At 44.2% G+C, this 26,698-nt stretch overlaps 1 long non-coding RNA gene across 1 annotated transcript; it reads right to left on the minus strand.

The window, feature by feature from the left end:
- Positions 1-6,858: 6,858 nt before the first annotated feature.
- LOC125435189 lies at positions 6,859-26,454 on the minus strand. The gene is made up of 3 exons (XR_007244864.1): positions 26,306-26,454; positions 11,987-11,990; positions 6,859-6,871 (listed from the first exon to the last, which is right to left on the minus strand). It is a non-coding gene; the product is annotated as an uncharacterized LOC125435189 (long non-coding RNA).
- Between the last annotated feature and the right edge of the window lie 244 nt (positions 26,455-26,698).

The raw sequence follows: 26,698 nt of genomic DNA on the forward strand, positions 1-26,698 counted from the left end.
TTTATTTGTGATTTCTAACATGTCTCGTCCCAAAAGCAGTTCAGTCAAAAATACATACCACGGGGTGTGGTGGACATTTTTTGGCAGTGCTGAAAAATTTCTCCCCTACTGGATCAATTTTTAAACACTCCTAGCAAAGTTGTTGACTTGTTGTTTGCTGTTGACCTCCGAACTGTCCTAACTTGCCTTCAGTGATATGCCTAAGTAGCAAGACTGGATTGGGCACCCGCCTCATGACATCCTGTTTCCTGAGTAACTAAAACCAGGGTTGCCAAATCTTTTTGAGCATTTATTCTGACGTGGTATGGTGGGTGCAGCATCAAAATGGTTGGCACAAAAAGGCAGCCACAGAAGATGGACTGAGCCACAAAATTATTACCCCAGCTTAACCTCAATTGCACAGTGCAGATATTTGTGTTGTGGGGGCAGCTGCTGCCGGAGCAACAGTTAGTGAAATCTACACAGCCAAATCTCCAATAGTCAACTGGAAGCCTTGCTTTAAAAAAATTTAAAAACACACTTGGCATGCACCAGAAAGATGTCAGCAGGCGCCATGGTTCCCATGCTGGGAACCTCTGGACTAAAATCAATCATTTGGGTCATCCCATTACCACTAAGCGATTCATACATTTTGCATCATTATGTTGAATGGTTGAATGGCCCCACTCTCTCTTGTCAGGGTGCTTAATAGCCTCCCCCCCCCCCATTCCAGGAAGAGGGAAGTGTGTTTAAGACCTATTTGTCAGGTCCTAGGACAGTGGTGGCGAATCTATGGCACGGGTGCCTGAGGTGGCACTCAGAGCCCTCTCTGTGGGCACGCGCAGAGTCGCCCCCCTTCCCTCGCACATCTAGGCTGGCCTGGGCCGCTGGCCTTGATTATTAGCATTAAAACTAAGACCTAGTTTTGGGGAAGCAGTGCAGGTAACCCTGTTAAGCACTGTTAAACCCCACTGATTTTCATGCGAAGAACTAAAGCGCAATCCTTTACCTGGGAGTGAGCTCGGTTGCTGGCAATGGGGCTTACTTCTGAGTAAACCCTCCTAGGGTCATGATTCACCCATTGGAAGAGTTGCATGGTTGCTTCAAAGCAAAGCCACCGACTACCACCAAGCTTATTTCGGAGTAATGCACGCCTCGGAGCCAACCGTTTTTTCTAAACTAAAACCTCAGTATTCAGGTTAAATTGCCGTGTTGGCACTTTGCAATAAATAAGTGGGTTTTGGGTTGCAGTTGGGCACTCGGTCTTGAAAAGGTTCGCCATCACTGTCCTAGGATATGGACTTGTGACATTCAATTTCCGTTCCTGTAAACACGAACCTGGTTTATAGTTTTAATGAGGGCAAGAGGTTGTATGGCCTAGCCATGCCATGAAGGCCAAATGCTTGCCATGGTGAATGAGTGATGAACACACTTTCTTCACAGTGTTCTAAACAAATATTTTTATATTATTATATTATCTGCGTTTTTCACTAAATTGAAGGGGCTGTGATTCTCAGCTGTGTTTTAATGTCTGTGCAATATGGCAAAGCATTTCGGTACCAAAAAGTGTGTGACGACATCAGTGGGGAACATGTCAGGATGTACATCACGTGAAACCAGAATTAGAACTCCATGTCAGCCCTTTCTGCACAAATCTTCTAAAACGTTTGTAAAACATTTTCAATTCCCCCATTTGCACTCACCCCATTTGAAGTGATTCCTGACTGCCATTTTGCGATTTTCCCCTTTTTATGGTTCTGTGTTCAATCGATGCCTTGTATACTCGATGCTTCAATTGCTGGCCCCTCAAAATGAAAGAACAGACAGCTAAATGCTGCAAATAAACAGGCAAGGGGAAACTGATTGAGCTCAGAAGATGGCGCCGAAGAGAAAGTTCAGGGAAGCCGAGAAGCGTGGGCAACGTAGCCAATCGATTGCACAGCAACTGAAGACGTTTTCAAAACACTTCAGCCAGAGAATCACTTTAAAAGGGGATTTATTTAAAATGTTTGGAGGCTGGAAAGAAAACGTATGGAGGAAAAACAGTGTGGAATTCCATGGAGGAAGCATTTTATTTCCTGCCTCGAAACGTTTTAAATGAATAGTGAGAAAAAACCCGTCATTAACTTCAAATTGTGGATTGAAATCCTGGATTGGTGGACCCTTCATAATCATACTTTGTGGATGGACCTGCATTCAGACAGCTACACTAAGAATAATTTAATTAAACCCATGAGTTCATGAACTGAATTTAGCAGATCCTGACAGGCAAAAAAATTAATTTGACCCTAACGTCTTGACACTGCTGGTGGGTTATCATGATGGTCACCTCAAGGACACATTCGTGGTTCTTCAGTGATTAGCAACTATCTGGAGTAAGCTGGCCTTAGCCACAATAAGCTCCTTCATGAGCATATTTTCCAACATTTCAAAAACAAATGTATGCTTATGCTACTACAGAAACATCATTGTGCTCCTCAAAAGAAAGTTGGGATAAAGCATTTTTTAGTATGCAAACAAAGGATTATTTCTGAAACTCCCCTCTAATACAGACATGCACACTACTGAAGGCTTCAGTACAAAGTTCCTCAACCTTGGTAAGTAAACACGCTACATAAGCAAGTTTGACCCCTTGTCTTGTGCACCATGGTTGCTGCCTGAGGACATTTTTCCTAGAGTAAGCCTTAGTGCAGGGGTGACCAACCTATGGTGCTCCAGATGTTCATAGACTACAATTCCCATCAGCCCCTGCCATCATGTTGCTGCCAGGGGCTAATGGGAATTGTAGTCCATTAATATCTGGAGCTCCATAGGTTGGCCATCCCTGCCCTAGTGGCCCTGTGCTGAGTGACCCTGGTTGTTTCCCCACTTACCATCGACCACCCTTTGCTGTGCGCTACTCTCAGTGCGCATCATTTCTGGCGCGCTCCCGGGTTTCCCCACGACCCCGCGCTCTGCTCTGCATGGGGTCATCAAATAGGCGCCGTTTTGAGGAACGCCAGGAATGACACGCGCTGAGGGGGTGCAAGAGCGGCAGCGTCGGGGCGGCTGCATTGTCGCCGCCCCTGTAGTGGGGAGTGCTGCGGGACCCCGCGCTACTTGGCGAGAGTAGCGCGCAGCAGATGGTAAGTGGGGAATTAGTTCAGGATTAGTCCTGAAATAGAACTTGTCTCAAAAGACTTCGAATTGCATTCAACAGAAGTTGTTTTGTGCAAGGAAGTTTCAGAGATATTACTGTTGGCAGAGAATACCATTACTGTATTTTTGTCTGCTTTATAGCAAAATTCCAGTCCTCTTCATTACACAATTTAAGATCTGAGTTGGTTAAAAAAAAAAAAGCTTGTCAGATCTCCCGCCCCAATTTTTAAGCTGCTAAGCTGCGGTAGATGCTTTTAGAGATGAAAGCTTTGCCTGAATCACATGTGAGATGCTCTTAGGGGCATTTTTACATTGGAAGAGGAAATATTCTTTTGATTTTCTCTGTTGGAGACCCATCATTTCTGCGCGGCATTTCCGAGTAACATCTGTGGTAGACTCTGGGAAGATGATAGACAGTTCTTTTTCTAAGAAGCAAAGCCAACCCTCTAGCACCTCAAAAACTACTATTATAGCACACACTTTTGTGGAGATTGCAAATAGACTATCACTTGTATACCTTGAAAGCACATTTTTCATAAACAGGTTTTAAATCAACAGGGAAGGCTTGTCCTTCTGTTGCTTCATTTCATGGAACTGTTGTGATGAAGCCTTTCTCCAAGACTGTATCCTGCTTATTCGTACACTGAAGGGAAGGTAAAGCATAATAATCAGAGTATGAAGTTAGGGTCTGTGAAAGCCAGATTCTAAGTTGCACTCCGCCATGAAGATCACTGCATGATCTTGGGCTAGTACTCTTGACCTTAACTACCTCATAGAGGTCGAATCCCCACTACCGTCTTAGCCAGGTTTCAGAACACAAACTAACCAGGTTTGAGGGATGACCTCCCTGGTCGAATCCCCACTACCGTCTTAGCCAGGTTTCAGAACACAAACGACCTCAAACCTGGTTAGTTTGTGTTCTGAAACCTGGCTAAGACGGTAGTGGGGATTCGACCAGGGAGGTCGTCCCTCAAACCTGGTTAGTTTGTGTTCTGAAACCTGGCTAAGACGGTAGTGGGGATTCGACCAGAGTAGAAGAAGAACAGTTTGGATTTACACTCCAACTTTCTGTCCTATAAGGAGACACAGGGCAGCTTACAAACTCCTTTCTCTTCCTCTCCCCACCACAGACACGTTGTGAAGAAGGTGGGGCTGAGAGAATTCTGAAAAACTGGCATTTTCTGCACAGCAGAAATATGTCTCTGCTTGCAGCTCATCCACACGCAATTTCTCTGTTAAAAGTACATTAATAATGTTTGTTTTGCCCAACAATTCCACGCACGTTTTGTTTTTCCTTTTTTCGTTTTGAGGGAGATATTTGCGAAACCACGACAACACAACACAAGAATCTGCAATATGTGCATCTTTGAGTCGTCACAGCTTTGCAAACATCTCCCTCAAAACAAAACGAAAAAAAAGAAAATAACACGTGTGCCGGATCATCAGGCAAAGCAAACTTTATTCATGTACTTTTTACAGTGAAATTGTGCACGGATGAACTGCAAGCAGAGGAAACCTCCATTGCAAACCTTCACCAAATGGTGGGCAAGACAGAGAATCACAAGCGGGAGAAAATGGCAGGTGCAACTTGAAACTAACAAGAGCTCCATTGGGTGGCAGGTGGACAAAAAGAACCGTTTTGGCTGGCAACACTTTTTTTGTCCCCGTGAAATGAACACAAAAAGCCAAAACGGATCTCTTTAAACATCTACAGGACATTTTATTTCTGCTGTGCAGAAAAGACCACTGTGACTAGCCCAAGGTCACCTGACAGGTTTCATGTGTAGGAGTGGGGAAAATAATCCAAGTCACCAGATAAGAATCTGCCACTCATGTGGAGGAGTGAGGAATCAAACCCAGTTCTCCAGATTATCCTTTATTTTATTTAAAACATTTATATGCCACTTTCCCACTCAAATAGGGTCCCCAAGGTAGGGCTGTGTCAGAAGGTCCCATTTGCCTCCGTCATAAAAAGGACACTTAGCTTAGGACAGCTAAGCATTTTGACTTGGGTCATGGCAATATTATTGCAGTCATTTAATGATTGGTAAGACTTCTTATGGCAGTCATGTTATGGTGGCACCCGTGACCTTTTCCTCAAAATTTAAAAAGTGTCCACAAGCTGAATAAAGTTAACATGATTTACCTAACCTTTCCACCAAGTCTGTCATTGATCAATTTGACTGACAGCTACTCTCCAGAATCTTTCATGGTATTTCCTACCTGCTCCTTTTTAATGGGACACACCAGGGACTCAACCAGGTATTTTCTGCATGCAAAGCAGATGCTCTGCCACTGAAAATGACCCCTCCCCTGAAAGTCCTGTTGGGTCCCCTTATTGCAAGATATAAAAATGCCACAAGTCCTGGAATACTGATACAGAATAGCAGCACCTCCAGGAACTTCCTTAACAGGCATAGAAAGATCTTTCCCAATAGCTAAGATACTTTGAATGAAGACACCAAGTACATGATGTGTTTGGGGGGGTGGGGGGTGTATAAAAAGCATACACCTGCTGCCATGGAAACATCATCCCATGGATCTTCAGAGGTTCCGTTAGAGTTAATTGCCACCTGTTGATCAAAACGTCAAGCAAATAGTGTGGCTTAGTGGTTAGAACACTGTTACTCACTCTGTAGGGCAGGGGTAGGGAACCTGCGGCTCTCCAGATGTTCAGGAACTACAATTCCCATCAGCCCCTACCAGCATGGCCAATTGGCCATGCTGACAGAGGCTGATGGGAATTGTAGTTCCTGAACATCTGGAGAGCCGCAGGTTCCCTACCCCTGCTGTAGGGCATGGAGAGCCACAGTGGCAATTTCCATCAACATCACTACCATGTGCCCTGTGCATTACTCCAGATCACCACAGAATCTGGTACTTGGTATCTAGCGTTATCTCATACTACTACTGGACGTTTTTTTTTAAACATGTGGTAATATATGCTATTCCACCACCAGCTGCATATGTTCATTCAGCCTCAAACACAAAACCCCTCAATGGCACAACCTTGATATAATGGACATTTTAAAACACTTTTATCTTGGGCTCATAGTAATCATGAAATAATTTCAATTTCTAAAGAAATTGCCAATTTCTCGGACTATGGAGCAGGTGCCATGGGGAAGAGTGTTCGGAAGGGCCACAGGTGTCATGTCACAGAGCCATAATTGGATCCAGAGACTCTATCATTGATCGACTTGACTGACAGAGACTCTCAGTATACATTACTAGGTTAGAATCTTGAATTAGAACCTGTAAGAAGCAAGTTTGAGTCCCCTCTCTGCCATAGAATATTATTTGGAGACTGCCATTCAGACCATCTTTCTCCCTCAGTACAACTGATAGGGTTACTGTGGCAAGGAGGAGAGAACTAGGTCCCCATTGGGGAGGAAAGTGGGATGTATATATAGGACAAATACATTAAAATGCTGCTTTGTTTAGAATAACAAAAGGTTCTGTACCATATGCATGGCATGAGGAATAACGGAAGACCAAATGAATGATGAATACAGGTACATTTAAGCAACAATAGTTACTAGGCAACCAGGTTAGAAGTGGGACATTTCCCATAAGTAGCAATTTCAGCTTTGCGATTGGCAGCAAAGTAGTTGCTGTCCTGCATCTGTTATCCAATTTAATCCTGTCTGAAAAGCCAAGGATACAAATGAGATTTGTCTTCCCATAGGCAAACTAGTTATTGTGCCAGCATTGAATCACCCGTGTCTTTCCTATCCTTGGAGTGGAGCAAATGCTCTGTTCAGACAGACGTCATTAAATTAAAACAGGTTTGCATATCCATTCCCTAGGCATTTGCTATCACTATTGTTCTAACTATGCGAACAGGAAGCTGGAGATTTTAATAAAACCGTTCTGGTCCTAAGACTGCAAATGAAGGAGTGCTCAAATAGGGAACCAAGAGTGGGAACTCACAAGAAACTTGCAGGAGCAGCTATGCCATACCTTTGCTTCTTTCCTTCTCCCCCTACTTCGCTCCGTCTCTCACTCTTTCTCCCTCCTGCAATCTTTTTTTACTTGCTGTCTTCTCCATGTCCGTCACTTTCTCTTTCTGCCTCCCATCCCATCTCTCTTTCTTTCTGCCCCCACCCCATAACTTTCTCTTTCTGACCCTCATAACCCTCCTGGATGCCCACCTGCTTCCCTCCTCCTCTACAGCAGCAGGGATGGCTGGGGTTCTCGCAGAAACACAATGGATCTCCCACCTACATAGATCAGTTCCCCTCTGGGTTGCCAGCTCCAAGTTGGGAAATTCCTGAAGTTCCTTGGGCATTGACTAGTTGACAAACACTTGGTTTTGCATAAGGCCAAAATCACAAGGATTGATTCAGAACTTCAGACAGGTGGTGGGACTTCCAGGGATGATTGCCACACAAATGTTGTCAATTTGAAGTGCACAGTGGATTCTGAAATTTGGCTCATGTACCCAGATGAAGAAACCATGGGTATTGTTGGATAATCTCCTTGGAGAGATGACACCTTTGCATTACAAGCAGAGTGCACTGGAGGCTGCAGCCCAGCAGAAGCATCTCCCAAGCATGCATGTGAGCTTGAGCGCAAAGAAAACTCGGAGTCATTTGTAGTTTCAAATCTAATAAAAAGAGTATTTATTAGTGAACTCCACTCTGGATAGAAAGGTAGATAGATAGGTTCACTATTCTAATCTAATCTAGCTGGATGGGGATGGATGCACTCAGCATCCATCCTCTCTACGCACATGGGGCTGTAGAAGGTTTTAGAGCAAGAGGGAGAGTGAGCCGGAAGGAAGGAAGAACCTGAGAGTATCAGTCTAACATCAAAGGGATAGTACCAGCATGATAAAGGTGTCAATCCATGGCTCCCTATCTAGCGTCTGACTTACTAGTAAAAAACCCTCTGTGGTTGAGGAAGGAAACAGCATAAAAGTCCCTCACTTCCAACAGCCAAGCCTAAGGGGTATTGCCTAACCCTGCTGGTTTGGATGTCATTTTTAAATTAGGATCCTTACCCCAAACTGCCCACTGGACTGAATCCAAGTGGTTTAAGCACTCTAAGGGCACTTTTGCACATGAGAATAATGGACTTTCAATGCGCTTTGCAGCTGGATTTTACTGTGCAAAATAGCAAAATCCACTTGAAAAACAATTGTGAAAGTGCATTGAAAGTGCATTATTCTGCATGTGCAAAAGTGCTCTAAGTATGCATTGGTTCAACCCATTTTCACGGGCGATCACACAAAAAACCATAATACCTGGGGGAGGGGAAGGTCACTGCATGACCTTGGGCTAGTCACACACTCTCAGTCTAACCTGGCTCACTTGTGAGAATAAAATGGAGATAAGGGGATGATGTAAACTGCTTTGGGTCAGCTTGGGGAGAAATGAAGTGAACGAATTAGTAATGTCATCTCAATCAAAGTTACAACTGTTGAAGTTTGTTTAGAACTACACTGCACTGTGACTACCTTATGGACTTTCATGAGCCTATGACTTAGAGATAGTCCCAAAACACCTCTACAGCTTTTCTAATATTACCTACCTTGTCCACCAAGTAGAGACAAAATTTCTATAATTGCCTGCGCATATATTTTCCTAATTAAAGCAGCACTGTAAAGGCATATCCAAATACTTAATTGAAGTTCTCTGAAATGAATTAGAATCACAGAATCATAGAGTTGGAAGAGACTCCAAGGGCCATCGTGTCCAACCCCCTGCAATGCAGGAACAGACAATCAAAGCACTCCTGGACTGTGAGCTTACCTTGTTTATCCTCTGTCTTGATATTTGGAACTTCAAATGGGCAATATAAAGCTATACAGGAATTAAGTAATATTAGGTATTGTTCAAAGGAATAGAACATAAGAACATAAGAAAGAGACTGCTGGATCAGACCAGAGTCCATCTAATCCAGCATTCTGCTACTCACAGTGGCCCACCTGACACCTTTGGGAGCTCATATGCAGGACGTGAAAGCAATGGCCTTCTGCTGCTGCTGCTGCCGAGAACCTGGTCTGTTAAGGCATTTGCAATCTCAGATCAAGGATCAAAATTGGTAGTCATACATCGACTTCTCCATATATCTGTCCAAGCCCCTTTTAAAGCTATCCAGGTTAGTGACCATCACCACCTCCTGTGGCAGCATATTCCAAACACCAGTCATGTGTTGCGTGAAGAAATGTTTCCTTTTATTAATCCTAATTCTTCCCCCCAGCATTTGCAATAGAGGATTCTCTCTCAAGTACTTGTTTTGTTCTGTTCTCTGTTGTTCTTCTATGTTGGCACTGCACTTTGCACTTTTCTACATTAAAATTATCTGTATTGTTTTCTTAATTGTTTTGGATTTTGGCCAGTGGCCATAGTGCAATAGTTGCTGTTTAGTTTTTTTCACATTGCCCATATCGTTGTGCTTGTATCTAGGGTTCATAAAATAGGCCTGAGTGCCTAGAAGATTAGGCTGTAATAAATCTGTTTAAATGTCTCAAGACTCCATTTTGGTTTTGTTGTGGAAAAACTAACACAGCTGCCACTCTGGAGTAAAGCAACTGGGTTGGTTTTCAAATGTGATATTTTAAAAAATCACAACACCCAAAGCCTAGTTCAAATATTTGTCATTTTTCATTTTTTTTCTGGTCTCTAATGAATTATTTTTCTGCCCTAAGCAAATAATGTGTGTCATGAAGTAAATGTTCTCCAGTGCACTTATTATTTACACAAACCCACAGACAACAGTAATACTTCACTTTGATGCTTCCCTTTCCTGTTTCAAATTAACATGCCTGTTTTATATGAGCTGGGTAAAAAGCACCCTGAAGTCAAAATCAGTAAGTTTTTGTTTTGTTTTTTAGAGGTTGTTTCATGCTGCTGGTGCTTTTCTGCCTACAGAAAAATAACTGTGAGCAGTGAGTAACTGTTCTCTGGGGACACTGGGTTGGACACAGACTAAATTTTCATCTGCAGAGCATCTGTTTGCCTCTCTTCCTCCACTGCTGTCCACTGAACTAAAAAAAATACTGTTCCTGGGGGATAGAGGCCCCCAAAGAATGACATGAATCCCATTGCTCACTAAGATGCAGGTGATTATGAGTGAAAAGGACCTATGGTTGATTTTTTTTATTCTGGAGAGATTCTTTAAAAATGTCCAGTTACCACAGTGTCTGTTGACAATGGAAGGGATATTATTTAAAATAAGCAAAAAGAAGGGAAGGAATAATGGTTTCCTCTTTATTCCTGGATTTCTGTTTTCCAAAGGAAGGTCGTTGAGGTAAATCTGCAGGAGTAGAGAATGCCTAAATTGTGAACAGGAGGCAGGAGTAACTTGATGTATATCACTGGTCCCCTGCAAAGGTGCATTAGTGAAGGTATCCTCACGTTCACATGATCCTACACATCCTATTTCCCAAGAACATCACATCCTTTATTTTCTCATCCTCAGCGCTAAAAATGCTTGAGATTAACCTGGAAAAATCAGCATATGCTTCACTGCTTCAGCACTTCCAGTCTTTGGCAGAGGCGTAGCAAGGGGGAAAATTGCCCGGTGCACCGGTGCGTCCTCCACCCCGCCCCGCCCCACCCTGGAATGCCCCTGCCCTGGAACGCCCCTGCCACGCCCCCGGAATGCCCTTGCCACACCCCCACAGGGGAGTACGCCTGATGCGTTGTGCACCCCCTTCCCTCTTGGAGCTTCACTTCTGGTCTTTAGCAACTCCAGCTCTGTAGTTTCTGGCTCCCTGCCCATTTCAGGTGATAATGATGTTGCATGCAGTTCCCCGCCTCACCTGAAGGAGGCTCAAAGGACTAATAATGTAGCAGGATAGTTCCCAAACATTTGAGGTTCAATTCCCCCAGCCATAACTGCACATTTACATGAACAAGAATAGCATCTGATTTCTGCATGAGTATTTCCTAATTCTCTAACCATTGAAATGCTGCCTCACTCAGTTATCTGATATAACTTAGAGGTGCTTGCCTTGAAACCAGTGTGTGTGTGGGGGGGGGGGGGGGATAATGTGTTCATTATGTTGAAGAGTGGAATGACATGATAGACTTTAATGCCTGGTGCCATTTCACAGCAGTAAAGTGGGACTTATAAGACTCCCTGGCTCCAGCTTTTGGAACACAAGTTATCACTTGTAAATCTGAAGGTGGAGAACCTTTTCTCTTTTTCAGATCCATGAAAAAACATGTGTCTAAATGATCTGTGCTAGAGATAAAAGTTACACTCGTTTTGATGCTCAGAAGACATTCTTCACTTGCCCTGGGCCTTCTATTTAAGGGTAGTTTTCCTTCCTATTTGGACTCTCTGGTTAGTTTTAAAGTTATGTAGAACATTTATGCACTCAAGATTTAATTGTCCTTTTTCAATGGTTTTGCTGGGTCGTCTGCTAAAGACCCCTTTTTCAGACAGGCCTTCTGTCAGTAACTCCTTGGTACATATCCTTTTGCAATGCCCTCATGTGTCCCAACTGAGGCTAAAATGAATTGTCCCATAGCTTTAATAAATGGTCCATGTTTTCTCAAACAACTTTAGAGCAAAAGAGTCAATTCCTCTTGGAGGACTCTGACCCTCGACATACTTATCTTGCTGCTTGTTTTCTAGCGGTTGCAGAGAAGAGTTGAAGGGAGGTGTTTTTACATATGAGTCTTATTTAAGTTTTCTGGCTGTATTGTTCAAAACCTTGGTCTATAGGGGGGAATAGGGGGGAAGGAAGGAAGGAAGGAAGGAAGGAAGGAAGGAAGGAAGGAAGGAAGGAAGGAAGGAAGGAAGGAAGGAAGGAAGGAAGGAAGGAAGGAAGGAAGGAGGGAGGGAGGGAGGGAGGGAGGGAGGGAGGTGTGGAGGGGAGGGAGGGAGGAAAGCGAACGTAACGTAACGTAACTAATCTAACGCAAGCGACGCATCGAACACTCTTTAAATGGTCTAGAGATCGGCTAAGTCTTTCGAGAGGCCATGTAAATTGTTTACTTCAGTTGAGAAAAAAATTCAGGAGTGACCTTTCAAGCTCATTGGGGAGAAGCACCTCTGAGGCTTAAATGGACAAGGAAAAACAAATGTTGACTAATTTATTTACCTCCTCTTCAGTTTTTCTCATGTAGTTAGGACTGTGGTTGGCTCAGTAAGGGAGGAAAGAAGTCTTTCCTCACAGATGACTTCCCCTGATTCCACACAGTCAAGCCTCAAGCCATGGATCTGGCTTTTTCATGTTCCTTCTGCACTTTGTTAATTTTAACAAACTGGAGTTGTTGTGGGGTCCGTTTATTTTCTTCCTCACGTACCCAAAACAATCCAGATCGTAGGGCAGTTCATTGTTGGTAGCGTCGCATTGCCAAAGGTCTTTTTAATTAATTTATTTGTCACATGATATTGTGATATATTGACATAAAACTAAAAGACCACCCTCTTCTTTGTGTGTGAAGTGAGGCGACTGGAAAAGAGCCTTCCTACATCGAATTTTGAATGAACTGAGCAGGGTTGTTTGGTTGTTTGGAGGAGTGATTCATTAATGTGGTTTCTTAGTCATTCAACTTAGAGGAGCAGCAGTGGCGTAGTGGTTAAGAGCAGGTGCACTCTAATCTGGAGGAACCGGGTTTGATTCCCCACTCTGCCACTTGAGCTGTGGAGGCTTATCTGGGGACTTCAGATTAGCCCAGTGGTGGCGAACCTATGGCACGGGTACCAGAGGTGGCACTCAGAGCCCTCTCTGCGGGCACATGCAGAGTGCCTCCCCCACATCTAGGCTGGCCTGGGCCGCTGGCCTTGATTATTAGCATTAAACCTAGGACCTAGTTTTGGGGAAGCATTGTAGGTAACCCTGTTAAGTGCTGTTAAACCCCACTGATTTTCATGCGAAGAACTACAGCGCGAGCCTCTACCTGGGAGTAAGCTCGGTTGCTGGCAATGGGGCTTGCTTCTGAGTAAACCCTCCTAGGGTTATGATTCACCAGTTGGAAGAGTTGCATGGTTGCTTCAAAGCAAAGCCACCGACCACCACCAAGCCACCGACCACCACCAAGCCACCGAGCAATGCACACCTCAGAGCCAACCGCTTTTTCTAAACTAAAACTTCAGTATTCAGGTTAATTTGCCATGTTGGCACTTTATGATAAATAAGTGGGTTTTGGATTGCAATTTGGGCACTCGGTCTCGAAAAAGTTTGCTATCACTGGATTAGCCTGTGCACTCCCACACACGCCAGCTGGGTGGCCTTGGGCGAGTCACAGTTCTTCTAAGCTCTCTCAGCCCCACCTACCTTGCATGGTGTTTGTTGTGAGGGGGGAAGGGAAAGGAGATTGTAAGCCCCTTTGAGTCTCCTACAGGAGAGAAAGGGGGGATATAAAGTCAAACTCTTCTTCTTCTTCTATTGAATCTCCAGTGTATGTTTCCTGCGCTGAGTTAATGTGGAATGGATAAAGATCACAGATAAAAATCATGGCTAAAGCTTCATGCAGCAGGGTAGTGGGTCTCAGCTCCTTGGCATCCAGCAAGGCTGGCTGATCCCCAATTGCTGCAACAACTTCCGCATTGAAAAAACCAACTGTCTAGAAATCCCTTAGACCAGCGGTTCTCAACCTGGGGGTCGAACGGCCCTTTCACAGGGGTCGCCTAAGACTCTCTGCATCAGTGTTCTCTATCTGTACAATGGATACATGTTAGGGTTGGGGGTTTCCACAACATGAGGAACTGTATTAAAGGGTCGTGGCATTAGGAAGGTTGAGAACCACTGCATTAGACTAATGGGTACCATGGTGTGGTGTGAACCCTGGTATCTCTATAACAGGGGTAGGGAACCTGCGGCTCTCCAGATGTTCAGGAACTACAATTCCCATCAGCCTCTGTCAGCATGGCCAATTGGCCATGCTGGTAGGGGCTGATGGGAATTGTAGTTCCTGAACATCTGGAGAGCCGCAGGTTCCCTACCCATGCTCTATAACATGGTTCTCCTGCAAAAAGAGAAAAGCAACAGCAATGCATCGGCTGACAGAGGAATGTGCAATGGAATCGGCTGCCTAGGGAGGCGACGAGCTCCTCCTCACTGACAGTCTTCGAGTAGCAACTGAATGAAGACTTGCAGGGGTGTACTGCCCGTGGGTCAAGTGTCCCTGGGCAGCTGCCATTTAGTCACACGTGGGGCAGAAAATTGCTCCCCACACTCCTCCTCCTCCCCCCTGGGTCCATATACTGACTTCAAGACCTGGTGCAAATAATTTTTTGACCATGGTGGGGTGGGTGGCCGCTCATGTTGGGGAGGGGGTGGTGGAAAACTGGGCTACATTGCACTGGGCTACATTTTCCCTAGATACACCTCTGAAGATTTGCCAGGGATGCTATAGTATAGACTGATCCAGTACTGAGCAGGGAGTTGGACTAGAGGTCCTTTTGGCCCCCTTCCAATGATTCTATGAGCCTACTTGATAATTCCCCAAGGCATGCAGTTCAGATTCATGTCCTTTAGATTCCTTGCCTTTCTTTTGTGGAAATTTGTGCCACTAATAGAGAACAGAGTACAGAGTACAGAGAGTACAGAGAAGCAACGTTGAGCCAGTATTGAAGAAAACCGGAGTTATTTCACTTTGAAATTAGTAGTATGGCTGTAAGGCTGGGGGGAGGTGTAAGGTGAACAAAACAGCCATAACCCAGGGAACTTACCTTGGTGGATCCATGATTCTTGTCAAGATCCTCTGCGTCCAAAAGAAAGCTCTCTGTTGTTGTGTGTATATTGTCATGAATGTCTGTAAGGATAGAACTCAAGGACATTGTTCATGATATCTCAAAATAATGTGAAAGTGAGAGTAGGGGTGAACACAGTACTTACCCACATCTATTGGTAACAGATGTAGTCTGGGTGGATAGTCATCAGATCTCTGTTAAAAAGCTCCCTGAAACCTGGTCTCTCTTCATATGAAGATCTTTCAATAGCAGGGGCCTCACCATGTCCTTTGGCTGTATTCTTGCATTGCTGCATAGTAGCAATTCAGTTCCTTGTAATAGGATAGGTGGTGGGAAGTTTCCAGTTGTTCTGAGCAGTCAGCTGTCTGCATTCTTTCTCATGGACTTAGTTTTGGTCTAGCACTCCATTACAGATCTCTCATGGCCCCTGGTCACCATATGCTCTGATAGTCTCTCCAACACATCAATATTCCAGTGAGATGATCCCAGTGCTTCTTCAAATTTCTCCTTGCCTAAAAAAAATCCAAAGTCTCTCTTTCTGTCCAGGACACACTGTGGCCTCCATTATTCTTCTTGATCCACATGGACATGTTCCTCTGTTAGAAACACAGAAGTGGAAAGTGCTGGAAAAAAATGGCAAGAGAAAGGAGCTTCCGAAAAGAAAGTTTTTCTGCAGTCTTCAGAGTTATTGTCCAGAGAGAGATGCACTCTAATTAGATACAGTGGTTCTAAATTGCCTGTGATTCACTGATAAGTGCTCCAGTTGCAATTCTCTCATTGCTGATAAGAACCCATGCACTAGAATAGCTATTTGCAGAGCCCAGGAAAAGGAAGTGAAGGAAAACAAAATGGTGCCTTTTGTTTCTGAGTACAAAAAGTGTATATTTTCACAATCTCCATTTGAACCCCAAATGAATGCAACATTGTTAATTTTAACTATTTAAAGAGATTTCGTCAAAGAAACACCTCTAAGGAAGGCAGCAGAGGTTGCCTCTGCTCAACTCTTATGTGGAATGCCTTGTGGATGGGGTTGCTATGGGTTGACGATTCAATGGCACATTCTTTTTGGGAAAAGGTGGACACTACTTCTACACTGGGCTGGCCCTTCAGAAGATGCTTCTTTAGCTCTATTAGAATTATGCTTTCTGGGATGCCAAAAAATTCCTAAACATGTGAATAAGCATCACCCAAACTGCACATTCCAGAAAAAAGAGAGAGGGGGGGAGAGAGAGAGAGAGAGACTTGGATTACAACTTGACCAAAACCAGCATTTCCATAATTTCTTGCCCAAATTCCTATTTAGACATGAAAATCTTCCCATGCAATTGCTCCTCTGTGTGAGTATTTAAAAACCCATTTGCGCTGCTTCTCCCTCCTCCAAACAACCATAACCATTCTTTATTTTTTCTCTCCAGACCTGCAGAAAACAAGGTCTTCTTTTGCTGCACCTGTTCTCCTCTGGCACCAGTTCTCCCATTTTCCCAGCTGTGATTCTGGTCCCTGCAGGTATAACAGGATTAGGCTCGCTGCAATTTTGATGGTGCCAGGTAACAGGATTTTGATGCTCTGTAATTTTACTGTAATTTTGATGATGCCAGGTAATTGCTCTCAGTAACAGGAAAGTAATAAAAACCCAGGCTTTATTTCTAACAGACCCTCAGCCAAAAGAACTCTTACACAGTGGACCTTTGCCTGCCTCTCTCTCTCTCTCTCTCTCTCTCTCTCTCTCTCTCTCTCTCTCTCTGAGCAGCAAGTAGACATGGTAATAAAGTGATATTATGGCTTGATCATTATGTACTAATGGTTAGGACCTTGACAAAGGCATGTTGCTGTTTCTTAATGGTCCTCGCTAGATGCCTGAATGAGCTGCTACCTGCAGTCTGTGACGAAGTGTTCAGTAGAATTGTGTGTGAGCCGTTCTAAAATCAAAGGACAACTGAAAGTTAGCCAGACTGAGGGCTGGAACAGATCTGAGGTGCACAAACCTTCAGGTCGTGTGCTGATGTGCTTCCAAATGCTATGCTTGAATGTTTACCAACATAATGAATATTGCAATGACTCTAAGGGCTATTTGCATACACAACTTACTCCTGGTTTTTATGGCAGCCATTCACAGTCATTTAAATCAGATTGGGAAAATTGCTCTGCATACCTGCCTTTTCCTCTGAATCTCTTCTGCTGTGGAGTCAGCGTATTGCTTCTGCATGTGATCAAATAAACAGGAATATCTATCAAGAGTGAGGGGTGTCACCAACAGCATCACTGGTGGTGCAACCAACCCTCTCTCATTATTTTTTTGCACACTAGTGCTACTGTGCAGAACCACTAGAGTCATTTACTCCTCCAATAAACTGTTATCACTAGCAATTTGTTGTGTACTGACTGGACAAACAGTGCACAAGTAAAAGAGTAGGAGAAAAAAACACTCAACAAAAATGGCTCCCAACCCTGCATCAGCTAGAAACATTTTACATAATGTGTGAAGCAAAAACCTTTCAGCAAGTAGTAGCAATTAACAGAAGAAGTCTCCCTACACAGTAGCTTCCACAAGCCATTCCCCTACTCCAATTTTTTTGCTTTGTTTTGAAAGAACAAGTTTAGCAATAGAATGCTGATGGGAAGAAGAACACACTGTGGAAGAGTAAGGGAGAAGAATGTTAAACCAGAGTGGTCAAATGGATAAGGGTGGTGGACTCGGGAGAACCGAGTTTCATTATCCACTCCTTCACATGAGTGGCGGATTCTAATCCGGTGAACTAGGTTTGTTCCCCCACTCCTCCACATGAAGCCTGCTGGATGACCTTGGGCTATTCACAGTTCTTTCATACTCTCTCAGCCCCACCTATCTAACAAGGTGTCTGCTGTGGGGAGAAGGAGGTTGTAAGATACTTTGAGACTCCTTACGATTGAGAAAAACAAGATATAAATCAAAACTCTTCTTCTAAAGAGAGTGGCTACTGAACCAGCACCAACTGGTGCCATTTTAAATACTATGTGAAGGATCAGTGTCTTCTCCCCCCACCCCCCAAAGATGAGGGATTTCTTTCCTTTTCTTTTTTAAATGAACAAGAAGATATTGCTTGATCACTGGGGCATTGAAGCAATAGTCCCAGCAGGTTCTTGAATACCAAGTTTCATTGAAAACAACTCCCCTACGTTTCTAGCTTCTTCCCAGGGAGGCATAGATGGGGGTGACTAACATCCACCTCTTGATGGTGTGCAGTTAACACTTATGCAAACCATTTAGAATCCAGGAGTGACTCTTGGTGCCTTATCCATGGAGGCTCAGATCACAAACACTGGCTTTTTACCATCTTCAACAGGAGAGGCTATTGGAACCCTATCCGTCCCAACCCGACCTGATCACAGTGACCCATGCCACAGTCACCTCCAGACTGGATTACTGCAACTTGCTCTCTGCAGGGCTGCCCTTGGGCCTGCTCCAGAATCTCCAGCTTGAGCAAAATGCAGCAGTGCAAGTCCTTACCAAAACCCCACGGCAAATGCACATCCAACCAGTGTTCTACCAGCTGCATTAACTCTGGGTGGAGCACAAAATCAGGTCCAAGGTACTCACCTGCAAAGCCCTCAATGTTCCAGGGCCATCATATCTGCAAAACCGCCTCTTCCAGTTTGTGCCCCAAAGAGTATTACACTCACCTAATACTGATTTGCTGTCCCCAAAGCAACCCGGCTTGCCTCAACCAGGACTAGCAACCCCATCTGGAGTGGGGGGGATGACTCAATGGAGCCAGTGAGACCTTACTGGTCATTTGCCCATCCTGACAATGTATTTGGCAAATGCGCCAGTGGAGTAGGCAATTAGGAGGTGGGCAGGCACCGTGGACCTCGGCACTGCCCATCTAGAAGGGAGATTGGGGTTAGGGGCTGAACTGGTGTTTAATCAGACACCAGCGTGGGGGGGAGTGGACTGGGTTGTTCCCAGGGGACAAGTCAACAAAAGTTGGCTCCCACCTGAGCCTTCACACCATGGCTGGTGCCCTGGACTTACACTGCCTGAAAGGGTGGTGGAAGTCCATTTAGCCCCACGGAGGGCTTCCAGTGGCTGGGGAGGTTTGCTGTTTTTCCCGCCTCCCTGCGCCACCCAAAAGCACTCTGGAGGCAGTGGGGCAGAGCAGTAGTGGATGGGGTTGCCCAATATTTTTGGCCGTCCAACATTTTCAGTCATGGAACATTCTGTCAGATGAGACCCAGGCTCTGCGGGATTCAATGCAATTCTGCAGGGCCTGCAAGACAGAACTGTTGCACCAGGCCTACAGTTGAGGTAACAATGGTCTTACCACCTAGTGGCCTCCGTCCCTCTTCCCCTCCCCTCTTACCCTTCTGTCTTTGTATTGGTGAACATTTATTGTTCTTTTAGCATATCAGAATTCCAGTCACCATCTGAGTGTATTGCTATAGAAAGTTTTAGATTGTTATGGATAGAATTTTATTGTATTCATCTCATGTTGGAAGCGGATCTGAGCCTACAAAGGGAAGGGCAGCCTGCAAGTAGAAAGTAATAAATAAAAGTATTAAGCCCGAGCTGCCAGGGAATAAAAAGGCTGATAAGTGGATAAGGGGCAAGGGTCTTAGGAATACTAGGTTGTGCTACCTGTTGCAAGCAGAACTCTGAGGTTATAATAGCTTAGATACTCAACAGGTGAAGAATTCTCTACCCAAGAATGCAGAGACCGAAGAAATTTCACCTATTCCATTTCCATAACTGTTAAAAACACAGCAGCCTTACCAGTAGACAAGGTTGCAAAGTAACCTGAGAAAAACAGCTTCCAGGTTTTCTTAAAGATGATTTGATGTCACTACTATTTCCAGGAGCTTGTCAGCAGATTAAGAAAGAATGTCAATGAGACGCCCCTCTAGAAATGTGAAGCAGTACAGAACGACAGTCTGGTATAATTTGACTTTAATAGCCTGCTAGTTGAAGGCTAACAAATTTTAATTCGCAATTTAAATGCAAATGAAAAACACAGAGGAATGAAATACAACAGAGTAGCCAGCAGTTGGCTTTGGAAATTTCACTCTTGCTTTAATAAATCTTTGACGGATTCTTCCATTTCAATTTATCACAGCTGCCTCCTCCTCTCCATTCCCTCTTTTAAAGGCAATGGCCGAATTAGACAGAACAAAAATTTTGACCGTTGTCTATCACTGTCAAGGGGAGTGATGGATATTCTCACAAAGAAGACAATTGTATCCTGAAATGTTCAATATGAAAGACTTTCACTGTTAAGAATATTATGGAGCTGGGATGAAGTTTGGTCTACAGGGAACATATTATATGATTAGTTAATCCACATAGAGAAACTTCTTCCTACAGAATTATTCAATATCGGAAGCTACTCACATGCTGCATTCACTTTACAAATGAAAGCGGGGAGTACTTCAATGAATGTAGGTAACTTATACCTGAAGCAGCTCAAGCATCCTAAAATGTAATTCATCTTTGAAAAATGAAAGTAGACCATGATCTTTGTCGCATTTACTTACTCACTTGTTGGAAAACAGGTATAAGTCCAATAATGTATGATGCATCTGAGTTGACTCTCAATATATATTACATGCAGAAACAAGAGAGAAAATGAAAAATTCTTCGTTTGGGCTTCCTGTTCAGTCAGGTGGTGGAATCTAGTCTGTCCTTGTCTGGTTCAGGCAGCTGTACCAGGAGGGACTGTCGCTTTGTGGTAGGATCCCTGTGTTGCAATCAGAAGATTCCAAGTTCAAATCCCAGTATATCCAGTTATCTCTAGCAATCACCAGTTAAAACTATCATTTCGCAAGTGCTTCTGTAACCTCAGCTTGTGGGTTTTGTGGGGCAGAACTTGGAATGAGTTTGCAACAACAAAATTTAAAAACAAAATTGGTTTACTTTCTTAACATATAACATCAACATTTAACATCACACTTCAAGGTCCTGTTCAGGTTTGCATTTTCAAGTCCTTATATTTAAAGTCTGCTGATACTGCCAAGTCCAATTCTTCTTTGCAAGTGGGTTGGCTCCTGAAGACTCCAAGGGCTTGATGAACAGGATTCAACATGGTGAAGGTTTCCAGGAGAACTCTCACCCATTACAACCACAAAAAGAAACCCTGAAACAATAAACTCCTGAAACATAACTCCCTGGTCCACCGTCTGCTCTCTGACACCCATTCCAACCCCTGGTTTTCCATAATTGAAGAAAAAATTGCCTCTATCGGACTGTCAGTGGATTCACTTTGCCCTTTGTCCTATTCAGAAGCTTATAGGAAATTAAAAGGTCAACTATTGGATAGAGAGTTCTCCACCTTAATCACTGCAGCCAAGAAAACGTTCTCCCCCCTGTATTTCCTCCCATTTGAACGGGGCCACTTTGGCTCACTACTCCGTATTGTTTAATCAAACCCTGTTCAAAGGAGAGCCATAATGCTCGCCAGGTTCAATGTTATGCCTTCTGCCTTGTTACATGGCAGATTTAATAAGCAAGAAAAGGCTAAAAGATTGTGCCCATGTAACGATGGCTCAGTTGAATCTCTGGCTACCATCCTCATCCCCACTTCATCCTGTCTCCAGCATTCAAGGAAATCAGATCCAAGCTTATGTGAATCTCACTCCCTTACATTTACCCCGACCTCCCCGATTTATTTAGATTACACTACTTGTTGGACAACCCTGATCCTTCTCTCTGTATGATAGTGGCAGACTTTCTCCTGGAAATTACTAAATGCCAGTAGATTTCCTTTGTCCTAACATGTATATCCTATGTTGTATATGCTTTTTAATCTGTTTTTATTATTGTTTTACTGCTGTCTATGCCAATAAAGGCTTGCTTCTCTAACATTTACAACATAGCAAAAATAAACAACTACCTTCCCAGTAGTTCCCAACAATATTGCAGTTTACCTTAACAAGGTGTTAAGGGCTTATACAACCAAGGTCCGAGTCTGGTACAACCAAGGTCCGAGTCTGGTAGCCTTGTCTCCTCCAACTACATGAGGTCTGCAGCCTCGTGCTGCTTTGAGTCTCCACCCCTTACTGGGTCAACCCATTCTGAGGGGTTACACTTACTTCAGGGGTTACACTTACTTCAATGATATTGCTTTAACAGCCCACTGGCCACAAGCCGCATCACGCTAATAAAAACCACAGAAGAAATTTGCCCCTTTTTACATTTAATGACCACCCACGAAAACTTAGCAACCAGTAGTGAAATCCTAATAACTGATCATAGAAAATGAGTAAAATTTTGTAAAGAATACAATTTATAAAATAAAAGCTGCCTCAAATCTCCCCAGCAACTACAAGTCAACAAAAATATGCTTAATAGTCTCAGTACGGTTACATTCACGGCTTCTATCCAAAAAGGGGATACCTGTGTAACATCCTTCAGTTACCTAAGACAGAAAACCATTTAAACCCAGCTAGCATGAAGGCCCTTCTGTACTGATGTACTGTTAAATTGAAAACATACTGTGGAATAGCATTAGGGGGAAGTGGGCCATGGGTAGCCACTGAGCAAACCCACAGAGCTCTCTCCTGTGTGCTGCTAAAATTCCAGAGATGTCACTGCTAATTTAATTTCATTGGTGTAAAACACCATATTTGAATCAAAGCCAAGCAGCTGCAACCTGCTAGCAATAACCTTTTTCCAAGATGATGTTTGATCTTTACCAATGAGGCTTATAAACCCTTCATCAGACATAAGCACCTTATGAAATATCAGGGAAGCTCTTTGCCGAGCAAGGACTTCCAAAGATTTTTGACCTAATTCCACTCTAAGAGCTACCCCAGAAACACAATTTTGGCACATCCGTAATAGAGTGTAGAAACTATGTTAAAGATTGATAGCTTTATTAATAGTTTCATAGTTCCCGGTATATAATTCCCACCCCTAGTATAGAAAAAAAAATGTGTCAAAGCATTACTACAGACTTTCACTTCGTATTTAATGTAATGCAAATACAATTTCCAAGTTAGATTAGTTTGAATTGTTATACCTAGGAAATTAAATTGCCTGACTTTTACACCCACTGCCCAATTTTCCACCCATTTTCATATAGCAAGTAATGTGGGACTTGAGACTTTGGAGATCTATGGCCAGATTGAGTAGCCCATGCTTGTCTTTGATAGACCAACAATGGTCTGATCGGGTACCATCATGTGTATTTACCCAAATGAAAATGTATTGCCCAAATTTTAAAAGCATTGACAGGCCTCCATTTATCAAACTCAGATAAGAAAGCAAGGGGGGGAAATCAAATCTGTTACTACTGACATTAATTGAGGCTGTCTCTGCCTGTCTTTACTTTCCTCCTTTCTTTCTGTGATTCATAGCATGTGTGTGTGAGAGGGGGGGCACAGAAACTATCTCAGATACATGCCATTGGAGAAACCCTATGCTGCTGCATCATGGACAAGCACTGAGGCATCAGCTCCACAGACCCCCCCCCCCCCAAGAACTGCCAGTACAACACTCTGTGCTGATGATGGAAGGAGTTAGCTCTCTAAGCTTCCCCAGCCTGGGAACACCTCCTGCAATGGAACAGAGCTACACCTGCAGAAACTGCAGCATAGCACCCAGGCAACCATAGAGCTGGGGAAAGGCAGCATCTCCAGCCCCAGATGGTTGGGGCTTCTAATGCCACAGGAGGCAGACAGGTGGCATGGTCACACCCATTGGCCCCAGTCCAATCCCTTGCCTTTAACACCATGGCTAATGCTGGCCCCTAGCAGCTAATATAAACCCTGTGATATGCACTGGCAGACCAGGTGCTAAGTTGTGTGACAAGGGGCTAAGGCAACTGACTCCATGACCATCTTGAACCTAGTGGGGGTTAAAAGACACATGGGGAATGGGAGCACTATACAGGGGCATACTGCAGACAAGACTGAGGTGGGCAAGAGAGAATAGCCGCACTCCTGTGGACCTGATCCCCAACCATGGTGAGTATCCCATGGCTACTGCAAGAGATACTGCAGACCTACCCTGCAGGTATGCTGAATGGGATTGGGTATGATGGCGGCCTACTGCCCAACAGCAAAACCCTGGACAGCAGCCAAGCCAAGGTCTTGTCCATCACAGAATAAGATATACTTAATCCCCCCCCCCCCACACACACTAACTCTCCCAAACCATCACTCCTCAGACAGTTCTGTCTAGGAGCCATGGCAGAGGAGGGGGGGAGGCACACTGCAAATTCCCAGTGCTCAACCATTCCTCAATTCAATGGGAGGTCAGCCATTAGTTCTTGTGGAGATCATGGAACTGCTAAACACACCTCCAGGGGAGCCCCTGAAGGGGACAATCATGGTGGGCTGCTCAGAATCAAATCTCATTCTATCCAGTGGGGCTTACTGACAGAAAAGTGTTGACTTGCAGCCAAGCTGTGTCTTCTACAGGCGGAAGCTGCACAGCGATCCCACCTCATGCTGCCAAGGGTTAACCTTCCCAAACTGTCCATGACAGGGGATAGGATACCACAGACCTCCCCTCTAGATGACCCACTGCCCAACCCTGCAGACTTTGGCCCAGCGACATAGCCCTGCCCTCCTGGGACATGAGGGACCAGGGCCACAGCCAAATGCAGACAACACACTCAATACACAAATAAGAACGGGTTTTTATACCCCGCATTTCTCTACTGAGAGGAATCTCAAAGCAGCTTACAATCGTAACCCCACCCTCCAGGCACCTCATGAGGTAGGTGGGGCTGAGAGTTCTGAGAGAACAGTGACTTACCCACAGTCATCCAACAGGCTTCATGTGTAGGAGTGGAGAAACAAGCTCACTTCATCAAATTTGAGTTCACCACTTATGTGCATGAGTGGGGAAACAAACCTGGTTCTCCACTAGCTGGGGGTTTTTTATTATAAGAGGGCAAATGGGAACCCTATCAAGGACGATGCCCACCCCCCTGGAATTGTTAACCCAGCAACCAGCCCTCACCCTCTGGCTTGGCTGCCAGTTGCCTCTTGAGGCTAGGTGGGTGAAGACCTGTGTATTGTGCAAACAGCCCATATGGTGATGTCATATCATGACTTTTACTAGGCAGACTATGGTCGATTCCCCACTTCAAAAGTGAAAGCAGAGGCAAACCAGTTTTGTAAGAATTGGGTGCTTTTGAGTATGGATTCATGCTCCCCACTGCAGCTTGTCCGTTGGGTTTCAAAAAGGCGTACCTCCAACGAGGTTCCAAAATACCACGCGCTATGGGGTGGGAGGAGCGGCAGAATCGGGGTGACTGCGTTGTTGATGCTGGTGTAGTGGGAAGTGCTGCAGGACCCTGGGATATTTGCCGTGAGGAGCGCGCATCTAATGGTGAGTGGGGAATTGGCCTGTTTATGGGGTGGTTTCCCACTGCCTTCCCTAGTCATCCACAGTGTGCACTTTACCCTAAAGAAGCGGGGTCCTCCTTTCACCAACCTCTGAAGGGTAGAAGGCTGAGCCAACCTTGATCTGGCTATCTGAAAATGACTTCTATCAAAATAAAGTTGTGAGCCAAGTTTTGACAGCAGCGCTGCATCTTACCACTCTGAGCTACTGGGCTCCTATCCGTGCCCTTACCATTACTAAAAGACTGAAGTTATAGGACTGGAAAGATAAATGCCCAGCTCCAGTAATCCAAACGATGCGGCACCTTACGGCCTCATCAACATTTTATCGAATTATAGATGACAATTGCATTTGAAAACATTTTTAGAATTTTATAAACCTTGAACAGATGGTATCTGTAAAATAATATCTTTTGGAATTTTTAGATTTCTGTATAGGGGTTTGATTTTTAACAAACAGTGGCAATATGGGGCCAGTTTCCAGCAGTCAACAGCAGACAAAAGAAGCCAGCACCCAAAAAGCGGCCAGAATCCACAAGCATTTGAAAGGGAAATTGAGAATATAACCCTATAACTCTCCTGGACCTCTTGGCGTCTTTTGAAACCATCAATCACTGCATTCTTCTGGATCATCTTTTGAGACTGGAGGCCCTATTCTGCTCTGCCTTGAAGGCAGGTTTCAGAGTATACCACTGGAGGACAGCTGCTCTGCCCCTTGATCTCTGGCCAAGGTTCCATCTTGACCCCCAAGCTTTCCAGCATCGATGTAAAATCACTGGGCGAAGTCATCTGGTTCTGGATGCCATATTGTTTTGTTGCTAGTTTGTAGTTAGCTGTCCAACCAATGGTATGTTTTGGGAAGGAAGTTGATAAAATTTAAGATAAAACAAAACTCATATAATCTGCATAGGTACATGAAAAGTAACTCGTCCTTGAATATCGAACAGATGCGCACTCGACTTCTCTCCAAAGCCCATCCATTCATCTTCCACGTGCACAGATATATATGGCTCAGAGTATAGAGCTGTCGACCCGAATATAAGTCAAGGCATCTAATTTTACCACAAAAAACTGGGAAACTTGTTGGCTCGAGTATAAGTCTATAAATAAAATAGATACCAATAAAATCTCACTGGTTTGTAAGAAAAGTTGACTAAAAGCAATCTTCATGATCAGAGGACGAACAGGATGAAGGCAAGGAGACTGCAAAGACTGTGGCTATCAAAGCTGGCGGATTTACAAGCTTAGCTTCACATAAAAACACAAACGGGAATGGTGAATTTAATACTCAAAGTTGGATGCAGGCAAAATGCTTCTGCCACAGCTGGCATGATCTCCTTTCTTGGCATGCCACAGCTCTGGTGGCCATCTTGGAATTACTGTATATACTCGAGAATAAGCAGAGGGGGGCTTTTTCAGCATTAAAAATGTGCTGAAAAAGTCGACTTATACTCGAGTATATACGGTATGTTAAAACAACCTAAGTGCTCAATGCTTGGAAAATCTGTCTGGGTCCTGCGAAAGAGTTCCATGAATGGGAGGGGTGTGTGAGTAATTTTCACCAATCCCCCACTGATGTTTCCAGGAGTGCCCTACC

Source organism: Sphaerodactylus townsendi, linkage group LG06 (assembly GCF_021028975.2).
Source record: "Sphaerodactylus townsendi isolate TG3544 linkage group LG06, MPM_Stown_v2.3, whole genome shotgun sequence".
NCBI lineage: Eukaryota > Metazoa > Chordata > Lepidosauria > Squamata > Sphaerodactylidae > Sphaerodactylus > Sphaerodactylus townsendi.